At 39.5% G+C, this 14,012-nt stretch overlaps 1 protein-coding gene across 4 annotated transcripts in view; it reads right to left on the bottom strand.

Moving 5' to 3' along the window:
• atf7ip (activating transcription factor 7 interacting protein) overlaps positions 1-14,012 on the bottom strand; it is a 50,431-nt gene that overhangs the window by 27,796 nt on the left and 8,623 nt on the right. For all 4 annotated transcript variants that reach the window (XM_072656807.1, XM_072656813.1, XM_072656814.1 and 1 more), the window contains exon 2: positions 5,342-5,417. The gene's annotated coding sequence lies outside the window, so the exon portion shown is untranslated. The remainder of the gene's footprint in view (positions 1-5,341; positions 5,418-14,012) is intronic.

Genomic DNA, 14,012 nt, shown 5'->3' with positions numbered 1-14,012 from the left:
AATCTCCTGAGCTAGTTTGTATAGACTACGATCCAAAAGACACCTCCAAGCTTAGCTACTACTAAATACAAAAGTTAGGATGGAAACCACATTACTCAACCTACACTACACTTTGCCCAAGTACTCTAAGAAGAGGTGGGTCTTCAGTCTGCATTTGAAGACAGTGAACGATTCTGCCGTTAGGACACCCAGAGGAAGTTCGTTCCACCACCACAGTGCCAGAATAGAAAAAAAGTCTCGATGCTTGTCTATCGTGAGCAATAGATCACACAGAGTGATACAGTGAACACACATGCCCGGAGTGGTGGGCAGCCATCACTACAGCACCAGTGAGCAGAGAGGGTAAAGGGCCTTGCACAACAGTGGCAGCCTGGCAAATCTGGGTATTGAACCCATAACTCTGTCATCAGTACCCCGGTGCTCTAACCACTGAGCCACCACTGCCCAAAATACTTGCAACATGAGGTGTTAAGTGCTTGATAGTAAGTAATCTTACTTAGAATTATTAAATAAACGTCTCAGAAATCATATCTTTCGCTTGCTTAGCTCTTACAGTGACTGACATTTTGACATTTATGGCATTTAGCTGACGCTCTTATCTAGAGCGACTTCCAGGGTTACTCGTATTACAGAGGTTGGTCAGTGTAGTGTTAGGAGTCTTGCCCAATGACTCTTATTAGTGTAGCACAGTCACCCAGAGTGGGAATTGAACCCCAGTCTCCCAAATGGAGAGGGAGCTCAGTGGCAGGTAGTGGTGTTATCTGTTGCGCCACACCAACCAGGCGTACCCAAACCGTTGCATTCCACTGTATACTCATTCATGAATACCCCATTACGTATATACGAAAATCTGATCCATGCTTGTTACTCTAGTGATCTTTTCAGGAGAGCTACCTCCACACATGTCAATGCATGCCTGTACTGAACAATAAACCAGAAACGAGTGTTGCTCACAAAAATAAATCTTAAGATTCGACTTCACCTGAAGCAAGCATGCCATCTGGCTCATCAATCATGCTGACAGTCTGATCATTTGATCACTTCGCATACATTTTAAACAAGTAGCCTATTATCTGAAGCGGTCAAGAGGTTTACAAGAAAATACTCACATGCAGTTTGGTAAACAAAGTCACATCTAATTATCAAGCACCATACATGCACACACCTTCCAGTTGCTTGAAAGTTTTCTGGCTGTTTATTTAGTATTATGCATGTGTTTTTATTTGTGTTTACATTTTTTGGAACAAACGTTAACCATCGCTGTAGGTAGTTCTTGTGGTAATAGAGTCCAGGCCTTGCTTTTAGGCTTGTAGTTAGTAAAGCTAACCCGCATGTGCACAAAGATCAAACGTCTAAGGTGCAGCTTTAACCCATTAACAAACAACGGACATCAAAACTAGGCCATCAGGACATAAACAAGGAGACGTCCTCTGATTGGCTTTTATTTAGTCATGTGAGTGTCCGGGTGTGGGGGAAGGAAAAGGGATGGGGGAAGGGCAGACAGAAAGCCAATGCCAGGGACATACCAAAGATTCAGGGACAGGGGTGGGCTGGAGTTGGGGATAAGTGCTGGCTTGAAAATATACCTTTTCCTCTTGCCAGTTAATTGAAAAGTCATCTTGGTTCACACATCCACTCAACATACTACAAGTAGTCTACTCCCGCTGACCAGGGCAACAGTTTCCCCACACAAAATCCTCCCGTACATCAAATATGAACAAAATATACATATATGCTACTCTAACACACATGAACAACGTGCTATATTAAACATTCCAGCTTTAATCAATCAATTTCAACAAGGGTATCCCTTCCCCCTTTCCTGCCACACACACAGAACGTTGCACACCAAGGCCGTACGGATGGACTGAACCATCCTCGAATTTTTGCAGGGAGAAAATACAATGTTTGCAACACCAGAGGGAGCAAAGCAAAGCTACAAAAATAGCGTACCAAAAATAAATGCATGCATGACATCTGTAAAAGTCAAAAAGACTGGGTGCAGCATACTACACAGGTCTTCTGCTGCTGCTACAGTGCAGTACTACTTTAGCCCTCACACGCAGCACTGGACAGAATGACCCCAGTGAGAAAGTTAACTCCGTATTCAAGCCTGACAGAAAGCTACATGCACATGCTGAAGTCTAGTGATGTTAGAAACCAGTGGTGTCAAGATAAGCACTCCTGGCCAATCGGAGATGGGCAGCACAAACCAGTTCAAGCCAGCCCAGACTTGTTTTTCACAGGGATAAACCCCTCCTCCCCGCTCCAGGAGACAACCTTTCCTCTATACTCTATGGAAAAGCTTTCCTGTTTCCTTTAAGGAATATTTCACATGAATTCCTAATGAATTTTTACACAATTCTGTATAATAATATAACTGCTGTCCAATAAAAAAAACATGTATCTCCATTTTTGCCTGTTTTTAGTTTTCTCCATGGTTTGAACCCTGTAACTGCTTCTGTACACTGTGTAAATATTTCTGGATGACTGGACAGATAGAAACGCTCTCAATTACTTGGAATAAACTATTTTACATACATGTTTTTCATTGTACAGCAACAATATATACAAATCTTTAGCATGGTTTCATTAAAAATACAAGCTAAAACAAATAATAGCCAGAGCTTTCTTATGTTCACACTGGGAAAGTCTCAAACAGGACAGCACATGAAACCTCGAGTGGTAACTCTCAGAATCTGAGATGTGGTAAAGTGTCTGAATAAAAGTAAACATCAGCAGGCTGCTTACAACACAGACAAAACTGCAATGGTAGCTTCTTGACCAGGTTCATTTAAGAATGCCCTCCCACTAGCTACCATTTCATGCAAGCAGCTTTTCAGTGCAGTGACATAAAATGGCCACCAGCTCAAGCATCGCTTTAGCAGAGAACACAATGCGGACATTCCCAGCACTTTCATTTCATTTCTGATTTCCCCAAAATAAGATGTTTGTTCTTCCTAATCCTTTGAGATCATGCTCTCATTGCTGTAGCATTCTCACGTCTTTCAGAATTGGCGTTGTCTTAATGTGTCCTCAACGCTCATTATTTAGAACATGGATGGAGATCGGGCTCTCGTTGCTTGAGCACGGTACCTTACAGTCGGTTTGCAGCTGTGTTGTTCCCCCATCATTCCCCATCACCCCCCCCTCCCCACAGCTGGCTTGTTTTCTTCCTGTACATCCTCTGGACCATGTAAGGGAAGTTACAAGGGATAAACGAGGCACCCAGTGGCTTTGCAGTTCCTGTGAATCCTGCACAAAAGGCTCCAGTGCTACAGTCTGGTTTTTTCTTAAAGGCCTGTGAAGATCCTTCTAGCAGAGGTTTTAGCAATAGCATTCATCCCCAGCCTCTATACTTTTCCTTCTTGTTTGAACGTTACTCTAGGCCAGGGGTACCCAAACAATATGTCTTGGGGGGGGGGGGGGGGGTTGTCAACCAATAAACTTTCTAGGTAAACTCCCTCTTGCAGTGACCAATTACCTCCAAAAACCACCACCACAAAAAACCCTACAACTGAGGGGTTGACGTAATCTTAGCAGACATATTTTTGGTATCTCTACATTGAATCTTGACAACGGTTAATGTATTGAAGAGTCATAACTTAAAATGTGGTTCATTTATGGAATAATGCCTTACTGCTCACCTTTCTGTTAGTTAAATAAGTCCAAACTATTATTTATCTGACACTTTTCTGTTAGATAAATAAATAAAAAAGCAGACAAGTGACTTAATAAATAAGGTCATAAGACCTTGTTTAATGACCATTTCTTCTTGACTGAACCTCTGTTAAATCCTTCGTCATCTATACTGCTATTTCACATTTGGGTTAGTGCTGGGTTTTTTTTAGGTGGATGTTGCAACTGAAATGTACTTCAAGTCTGTCTAGTGTATTTGCAAAAATGGCAAGAAAGTTCAGTCAAAACATCCAAAACATTTTGCAGAGCAGCAATAACTTGCATTCAAATTCACCAGTCAGTTCATACATCCCAAGAAACCATCACTGATTTATTAAAGAAATGAAGAGCAACTCTACTTCTTAACTGTAACTGAAACAAATGTATAATATTGTAGCCTTTATATATTTGTAGCCTTGTTCACAATTTGACATTTTAAGACAAATAATTTTAAACTTTGAAAGCCAGTAAACTAATAAACATCTAACGTTTACAACACTAAATGCAATTACTAAAAATATAGAATACATGTCCTGCTAGGTTTCTTGGCATTTGAATCTGAATGCAATTTTGTAATATAATAATTTATTTAATAATTAAATACTATTTTAATCTGACATACATGATAATAGAATACAAAGCAGCGAGATACTTGCATATACTCATCTGATCTGTACTTCGTCAATCACCTTACGTTGTAGCAGATCACTGCTGTCATGCAAAATCCCTATATCTCCATTTTTGCTGTTTTGTTTTGTTTTTTTACTTTGTGTCAAAATTTCTAAAAAAAACGGACCAACAGAAATTCTCAAAATAACTTTGAATAAAACCTTTTACATAAATTAAACTCATATTACATCTGTAAAGTGGCGGTTTTCTAGATACAATATTTTTGTGTGACAGCACCAACATGCAGCAATAAATGAAGTCGTATTGTAAGTTACACTATATGGACAAAAGTATTTTACACATCACATTGATAGGAGACTTAGAACATCCCTTTCTAAATCCATAGGCATTAATATGGAGAGATGAATCTGTTCTAGTTCATCCCAAAGGTGTTCAATGGGGTTGAGATCAGAACTCTGTGAGGTCCAGACAGGTTCCTGCACACCAAACTTGGACCTTGCTTTGTGAACTGTGGAGCAGTCATGCAGGAACAGAAAAAAAGGCCTTCCTCAAACTGTTTCTACAAAGTTGGAAGCATACAATAGTCCAAAATGCCTCGGCATGCTGAAGCATTAGGATTCCTCTTCACTGAAACTAAGGGGCCAATATGCCAATAACCCCATCACATTATCCCTCCTCCACCAAACTTTACAATTGGCATAAAACCAGATAGAGAGGCGTGATTTGTCATGCAACGAAACACATTTCCGCTGCTCCTGGGTCCAGTGGCAGTGTGCTTTTCACTCCCCTTTCCATTAGGCATTGTGCCATGGTGCTTTTGTGCTGATGTTAATGCCAGAGGAGGTTTGGAGCTCAACAAAGTGCTGGTCTCTTTTATGCACTATACACATCCAGTCTGTAACTTTACATGGTCTGCCACTTCGCTGCTAAGTTGGTTCCTGTGATTTTGACACCTGATTTAAATGTCAAAGAGGTGTGCCCTGACACTTTTGTCCGTATAGTGTATGTAGTGTATGTAGAGGAAGAAACTTACCACAAGTCGCTTTGATCAGTGTGTTATTACAGGTGGTCAAGAAAAGGTGTTAATGTCGAATGACGGCGGTCAAAACCTGTGAAATAAAAGAAGCCACTGTTATTCCACTGTCCAAGTCCCCTCCCTCTGCATGAAATGTGCATATCATACAACTTGAAATACAACATATTGTCACAGCATCAATCTTTGTGTCGTCAATTTCAGCTTCTGCCCATAGCCAATCAGAAGCCTTCAACAGCATCTAATTCAGACCAAATCTGCCATGTTGCACAAGTCATTAAGATTGCCCTGTATTTGTCCTCCTTCTTTCTTTTTGCAATTGCATGATGTCAATTGGACAGTTTCCACTTTCATATCGAGGACCTTCAATTTGGACCCGTCTACCACCTCTTCTGAGAAAACTGTACTATCCTCATCACAAAAAAAAAAAAATCTCAATAATCGAAATCTCTGAATCTAATGAAGACAAATACAAAATCTAACTGCTTTGTGTTTTTTGTAATTTTGTTTGGTTAATTAATTATTTTCTCATCTTTCTTTTTCTTTCTTTCTTTGAGGGAAGGGACATTGCATTGTACAAGTCTTCCTGGGACTTCCTGGGCTTTTTTTTACTCTTCCTGCATATATATCTTAATATATATATATATATATGATTAGTATAATGCTGATTACTACATTTATCAGATGGTGTAATGAACATTAAAGCAAATTTTTTAAAGGCAAGTCACTTCTCACATTTCTCACATTTGTCAAAACTGGCGACTGGGTTGTTGAACAGACGATGACAGATTTTCTGTCTAGTCTAGGAGTAGCACACTCAAACTGATTGTGGTAAACTCCCCTCCCACAGTTAGCCATTTTACTCCAGCTCTCCCCTGCAGTAACCTAAAATGGCCACCAGCTCAGCAGACAAGCAGTGAGGAAAAACTGTTCCACTGAGCGCTGCCTGCACCAGCCCAGTAGCATGCGAGAAGAAGGAGGGGAAAAATCTGAACTCGTCTACTGCATACTTGTCTTTTCAGCAGTTTGCTTCAAACTTGGTAACTTCTAATCTGTCTCAGTCTTGACAGGCAAGCAGCGGTCGTTCACAGCAAGTCGTGAGGCTTTTAAATATGCAGTGTTCATATTAGCAATACATGCTAACACTGCACACAGTTGCTGTGGTCGGCCTGCTACCGCGATCGCTCACGCTGGAATCGGCTGGAAAAAACAAACACAATCACTACACACGAAATGATGGAGAAAGTTGACGGAGAGAGCCTCTCTCAACACCTCCAGCAAATGTCCTGAGCCTCTGTCAAAGGTTTAGGCACTCTTCAAAGACTTCAAGACAACCCCGTTAGATGCATCCAGGCCTTCATATCGTGCGAACCTACGATCAGTGTTTTGCCTCAGATTTAAATGGACAACTTGACGAAGTCAGCAAATATGCTACACGTGTCCTATGTTCTTTCATCACTCTTTAATCAGTGGTTTTGCTAATGACGGTTAAAACATCTGCATAGAAACAGACTCATTTGCCATATTCTGTGGATGTGTGTCAATTTAAATTAGAAGACTTGATAGTAAAAGGTGCCTGTGTTGAATGCAAAATGTAAAATTATGAAATCATTCATTGCAGAAATCTGTGAAGTGCCTCCAAGTCCAACAACAGGCTCTTTTTTACTCTTTTTCACTCTTTTTTAATGCAATGTTAGGGACAGATACATGGCTGTGCTCTCGAGTTATTTTATTTATAGTTATTTTAGTTTCATGTGGAATAAATCCTTACATTTCACAAATGAGCAACACCTCTGCAGAACTCCAAAAGGCTTTCTAGCTATTTTCTATAGCTAATTTAGCAGCTAATTATCTTACTATATGTAACTCATTTTAAACGCTAAGATAGTTTGAATGGTTTGATCGTAACCCGTATTTTACGTATCCACTAATAAAACTCAGAATTTAGGAGTTTAAAGTGAAATAAACATAGAATTAGCTTAAAAGTTTTGGAAACTGTCCAAAAAGCCTTCAGATTTCTAGCTAGCTAAGCTGCTAATCAGCAAGTGATAGCTATATTTAACCCATTTTTAAATGCGAGGACAGTTTAAGTGCTTTCATAGTAATTTACATCTCACATATTCCCCAAAGTACATAGCTAAGACCTTTTAACTGCAGGTTTTCTAGCTAAGAGTAGCTAGCAGTTGCTTACTTTAAATGCGAGTGCTTAATACAGACTGAATTTACAAAACAAATTGATCATTTCCAAATCAGTTGGAGGTGGAAAAAAACATTTAGCTACCTGTCCAGCTACATACACAGCTAGCTAGCTAGCTAGCTACCCACCTAGCTCCAGCTAGCTAGCTAGCTACATAAACTACATACAAAACGTATATCAAACTGTTAGTTAAATCAGAGATATGAGTTATGAGCGTGTAGCTACATATATAGCAGTAAAATCTGCTATGAGAAATTAAAAAGTTTGCTTGAGATTTTCTGATAAAAGTTAGCTAACAGAACTTAGTTAGCATTTAGCCAATTTTACCTGTGGAAAAGTGCTTAAAAGTGTCTGTGGGGGAAAGGGCAAATACGAAACCTGTGAAAACGTCCTCAAAAGATATCGGTTTGATTTGCTAAGTAGAGGCTGACCAGCTTCTTTACGATCTTGACACCACTGAAAGGAAAAGGAGGGAAAATGAAGGTGGCGGCTGTCTAGAACGTACCATTTTCTGAATGGTGAGGTGTTCCTCACATCTGCCCGGTCCAACAGCAAAATCTACCATAGAGTGAATTCCCAGGACGTTCTCCTTATAGTCGCAGCCAAAAATTATGAAAAAATGTAAATGTTGAAAGTAGCCAAAAAAAAAAAATTTGTGATTTTTAAAATGTTTTTCTATTTTATCCAACAATCAAAAATCCAATTATCACTCTACATGAGGCTACACACTGACGTAATACATCTGCAGCAGACATTAAAAAAAAAAAAACCACCAGACTAAGTGGAAAAGTACTGGGCTGACTGGACTATACCATTCTGACGATGTGCACAGGGGAGTCAATACAACAGGAAGCCATAAGGAGGAGCCGTTCATTTACACAGAAGCTGTTCACAGCTATTAAATGGATCGACAAATAATTTACGCTTCTATCAGAGACTTATTCTGTCGATCGTGAACGTGGTTCATGTTTTCTTGATTAACAGGAGGGTTTTAGAGCAAAGAACATCTATTCAAAGGTTTCTTAGAAAGATCGGTAAAAGAAAATGTGAAAATGAATGCGTTTCCATCAGCGACTGTTTTGTGCTAATTCCCAAAGATTTCGACAGCTCTTTGCCACCTATCTGCAGTTCAGAGATGCCTGAAGTCGTTCTACCACTTCGCTGTCACCCACCGAACCCATGATTGATAATGTCACTACTGCAACCGGTTCTGATGGGACATAAAGCCAATACGCTCCCGCCACCTTATCACTTGCTGGCAAAATCAAGTTTCCATCACCCTTTTTTTTTTCTCCTGTATCGATACACCAACTGTTCCACCTCGTCCAAATGTAAAGAAAACTTAAAAAACACATAAATAATAAGCTGTAAATGGAAAACTCATTAATATAGTAGGCAATCCCATTCTGTCCACCAGAGCACCCAATAAACTGTACATTTAATTTGTGTTCTCGCCTTTGAACCTAAAAGGAGAGCTCATTTTCAGTTTCTACACTTGCCATCATGTCCAAAACTTCTGGATTCTCGGATTCGAAAGCCTTTATTTATTAAAGCTGCGTATGGTCAAACCTGATCATAAAATGAGCGTGCGGCAATCCTTGTATCAGAGAAGATGGACTTTCAATTGATGATTAACATCGAATTAAATATATATGGTATTGTGTTTTCATTTAATCTCACTGATAAAACATGTCATTTAAACATAAAATTAAATAAATAATCACGCTACATCAACATTTTTACATGAAATGAAATCATTTTACTACTTTCACTTTTTTATTTAATTGATTATTATATATTTTTACATTCTATATATATATATATATATATATATATATATATAATATTACAACATAAAACATAATATTTTGTTGTAATATTAGCACTTTCACAATAGCTCTCATCATTTACGACTCAATCTGAAACTTTGTGCATGAGGACAGCCATTGGCTCATGTACTGCTGAATGCTTTCTTGTTGTTGGCTCACTAGCAAAACATTCAATTACTGTCAATTACAAGTTTACAATTATACATTTGCAAATGATACATTAATGAGGAACTGGTGTGTTGGCACTTGTTTCCATGCATAGAAGAAGAATCAACTGTGTTAAATTCTCCATTCATTCTGAGGTCATACAAGCAATTTGTACATTTTCCCTTAAATTCCAGTTTGCTTGTTTTTATGCAACTATAAGGAATAAAGTCCATAACTGCAATGAGCTACAACATAATTAGATTCTCCAGCTACTTCCACAGGATTAGCTATTCTGACTGATCTTGTGGGATTAGAAAATGCAGCAGAAAAAAAAATGTCTGTGAAGGACTAGGAGCGACTGTGCTGTAATGGCAATGAAGGCAAACTCTAAATTCCACTACTGAATCAAGTGGGTTTTAATGGTACAAGCTAGCAGTAACTTATAGTAACTTATCTTACTAATCTGACAAGTAGTAAAACATCCACTTTCTAAAACAGAGATGTTTTCATATTTATGCCCGGTACAGATCCATATGTCTGCAGAATACCGAAGTGTAAAATGTGGCTATGGCTATGAATAATCCAGGTCAGCAGAGGAGCCGGCCAGTCACAGAGAATAGCAATATGCTTATGGAAGCAAGAAGAGCTGTCCATAGACTAGTGATAACGTCTAACGTAAGAGGTACTGGTTTTGTTAACTGGTGACACGACTAATAGCCAGTCGTGATGTTCCTGTAGTTATGCAGGGTGTAATCCAAAAGTTTTAGCCCAGAGGTACTCGCGGGCACCTCGGACAGTGGAGTTTACTGTTTAGCCTGTGCGAACGTGGCTAATTCAGCTGATGAATGATTTGGTAATTGGCTACATTTAATAAAGCATGTGAAATGAGCAGCAGTGTTGTGAGCCTCCCAGACTGACAATGCTGGTTTAATCATAAGCTGAACACAGTACTTAATTAATCACCCTCTAAGCAACCTGATAGGCTCCTGATTAATGACCGATCTGAGTTGTAATGAGTATTAATACCTTAAAGTAATCTAGCAAACTACAGCTAGCAAAGCACTGTAGCACTGTTGCCAAATCAGGAATCTCTGCTGCTGTAGCTGGTTTGAACCAATCCTGTTATTCAGAATCCAGTGAACGTTTTGGTCCAGCATCTCTGAAGGCACTTCCACCCAGGTTCACAAGACCCAGATGTGTTAATGATGACCAGCTTTGCATGTAAATAAGCATATTCTCACCCCCGAATAATGTGCGAGATGGCTGTGAAACCTCATCTTTGCATCAGAACAGCTCCTCGGTACAAAATGGTGGCCCTCAAACAACACCGTTAAAAATGCAAAGCCCTTGATGAGCTCTTTTAACAAAATCCCTCTCTGTTGGTTTAAACGATCAGGCCCAGGGTCTGTTCACGGTGGAATGTGTGGCGCATGCTTTGAGGAACAACCGTTCCCCACGTGCATGTACACATGCACAAAATGGCCACGACCTGCTAAACCATCGGCATCTCCACATCGAAACCCCTGCAGAAGACCAGGTCAATATTCTGATAACTGGTAATGATTTTCAGGAGCTGTGGACCACAGTAGAGCGCCCTCAAATCAAACCATGGACTCATAAAGACACGGAAGCCCCTTCTTCCCTAAAACAGCTCTTTTGTCTCCATCAACCAAATTTCAGGATGTTCAGGAAAAAGCTGAGCTGCTGAAGCGTTGTATAGACATACCCTGGATGAATATCAATCAGCACAGCAAGCTCACTTACATCTCCTTATTCGGTTCTCGTTTCCACTTCAGGCATGTTGTTTTCTGCAGCTTTTTGCACAGATATACCTTAAACGAACACCAAACAGTGCCCATTTTTGTTCTTTGATTACATGTCATTTTTTTTTACTTTTATAAGTGATCAAATTTGGATTTTCTATTGTTTGGATCAAGACAACTGTAAAAGCCTGCGTTTCCACCTCTGCTTGAGCATGGTGTAGTCCAAGATGTTAGCCTTGAGCAGCTAAAGGGAACAGTGGAGTGTGGAGTTCAGAGTCTGGCCATTGCTAGCATGGCTAATTCAACTAATGAATGATTTGCTAATTAGTTTCGTCTTAAATCAGTATTAAGTACTGATTTGGGCGAATAGTAGAGTGATCACCTTACTGACTGGTGTTGAATAATAGCTTTGAAATTTCAGCCTATTCAAATGAAGAATTCGACCCTTCCTCTCTAGAGAGGCCGCCCAGGTGCGTGTTCAGTCTCTCGTCACTTCCAGACTTGACTACTGCAACTCTCTTCTGGCTGGTCTCCCTCTGTGCACCATCAGACCCCTGCAACTCATCCAGAATGCAGCGGCACGGGTCGTCTTCAATGTCCCTAAATTCAGCCATGTCACTCCACTGCTGCGCTTTTCTCTTCACTGGCTTCCTGTAGCTGCTTCCCGCATCAGACTCAAAACCTTGACGCTGGCCTACAAAGCCAAGACTGGACCAGCCCCTCCGTACTTGATGGCAATGGTCAAAAGCCGATCCGCACCTAGAGCCCTTCGAGCTTCAAGTACGGCTCGGCTCGACCCGCCATCCCTCAAAATCCGCAGAAGACGAGCGTCCAGGCTCTTTTCTGTCCTGCACCAAAGTGGTGGAACGAGCTGCCCCTGGGTGTCCGAACGGCCGAGTCGCTCGCTGTCTTCAAACGCAGACTGAAGACCCTCCTCTTCAGAGAATAGCGAATAGGGGTGAATAGCAGAGTACTATGGTCACCTTACTGACTTGTGTTTAGTAGTGCATAATGCTTAGAGGTATCTTTGATTTTTTTTTTTTTTGAGGTTTTTCTTGGGTGAATAGTAAAGCACTTTTGTAAGTCACTCTGGAGAAGAGCGTCTGCTAAATGCCTTAAATGTAAATGTAGTATAATAATAGCGAAAACATAAGATCATAAGTAATCTGATAGAATTACGTTGTTATTTCTGTTTTTGATTAATATCATATCTGAACCGTAAGCAATATAAAACATTTAAGCTAATCCAGCAAATAACAGCTAGCAAACCACTGCAGCAATTGATGGTAAATCGGGACTCTGGGCCGCTGGAACCAGTTTAAACCAGTTCAGGCCGGCTCTTTCTTCAGAGAGAGAACAGGAAGCTCAGTTTACAGCTCTCTATTGACTTCCCTCCATTTACATCTCCCTTTTCATCACTTTACAGCACTTAATTCTGATTTATTTATTTTTTTACATCATGTTATTTTTTGTTCATATATATAGTAGATAAATATACTTTGGACATCGAACTGGGCAATATGGGAAAATGTACATCACAATATTTAAACATTTTCCCCATACTGAGTATTTTTTATTCAAAATATTGTACACTCCATTAAATTAAGTAAGACGTACAGTTAATCTAATGCTTCTTAAGCACTGACGATATCCATGATACACTCATGAAAGCATATTGTGTACCATTGTGTATATTGTGTTTATCACGATACGATGAAATATTGTCATACTGCCCAGCTCTACCTTTTTAAACACTACATATTCCATTTTTTGGATTGTATTTATGTTTTTCTCATACAGTTTATTTACAGTCAGACTTTCTATTTTCTACTAAAAAAACAGTTTAAGCACATGTTCCTGTAGTTAGCCCTGAGAGGCACTGAACAGTTTGGTGTTTATCCATTTCTAAAATGGCTTTTTTAATTTTCAAATGATGATTAAAGGTAATTAAATGAGTATGATGAAGTGTGTTAAAATCAGGGAACTCTGCAGTGAGCTTTTAACATCACTGGTTTAATCACAAGAGAACGCTCTCACCAACAACCCGGCCTCACCAGATTGACATCCTTGCTCTTGATTAATAATATTGATGAATAATTTTAGGTTGTTTATAAAAATGTAGGCAATCAAGCAAATAACTGCTAGCAAACCGTTGTAGCAGATGTTGGTAAATCAGGACTCTGGGCTGCTGTAACCGGTTTAAGCCAGTTCAGGCCGGCTCTTTCTTCACTCAGAGAACAGGAAGCTCAGTTTACATGTCCTCTGGCATTTTCACTATTTTTGCATAGATATACCTTGTATGATTAAACAGTAGCCTTGTGTAATTTCCATGCAATTTCCATGCTTTCATTCACAACCAAATTTGGGTTTTCTATTATTTGATTAAAACCAGTAGTTATGGCTGTATGCAGCAGCTTACAGTAAAGTATGTACAGTACTGAATTTAATATGTAATTATAATATAATCATTGTTTTCTAGATTTGTTTTTTTGGATTTTCTAGATTTGTGCACAGGGCTCAAACAACACATGGAAATTTGACATTTCTAAAAGGCAAAATAATGTGTTAAGAATAATTGTAGATTTATGATTAAATGAGAGCCTTCACTTATTCTTCATCTAAAGAGTAGGCTTTACTGGGGTCCAGAAAACCAGCCATGAAACGTTCTTGGAGACCCATCACACTGGCTCTTTGCTCTGGCACCTTGTTCAGCAGTAGACACATTAGTTCTCTCT

Source organism: Salminus brasiliensis, chromosome 15 (assembly GCF_030463535.1).
Source record: "Salminus brasiliensis chromosome 15, fSalBra1.hap2, whole genome shotgun sequence".
NCBI lineage: Eukaryota > Metazoa > Chordata > Actinopteri > Characiformes > Bryconidae > Salminus > Salminus brasiliensis.
Note: the sequence above shows the minus strand (reverse complement) of the source record. Positions and strands in the feature narration are given on the sequence as shown.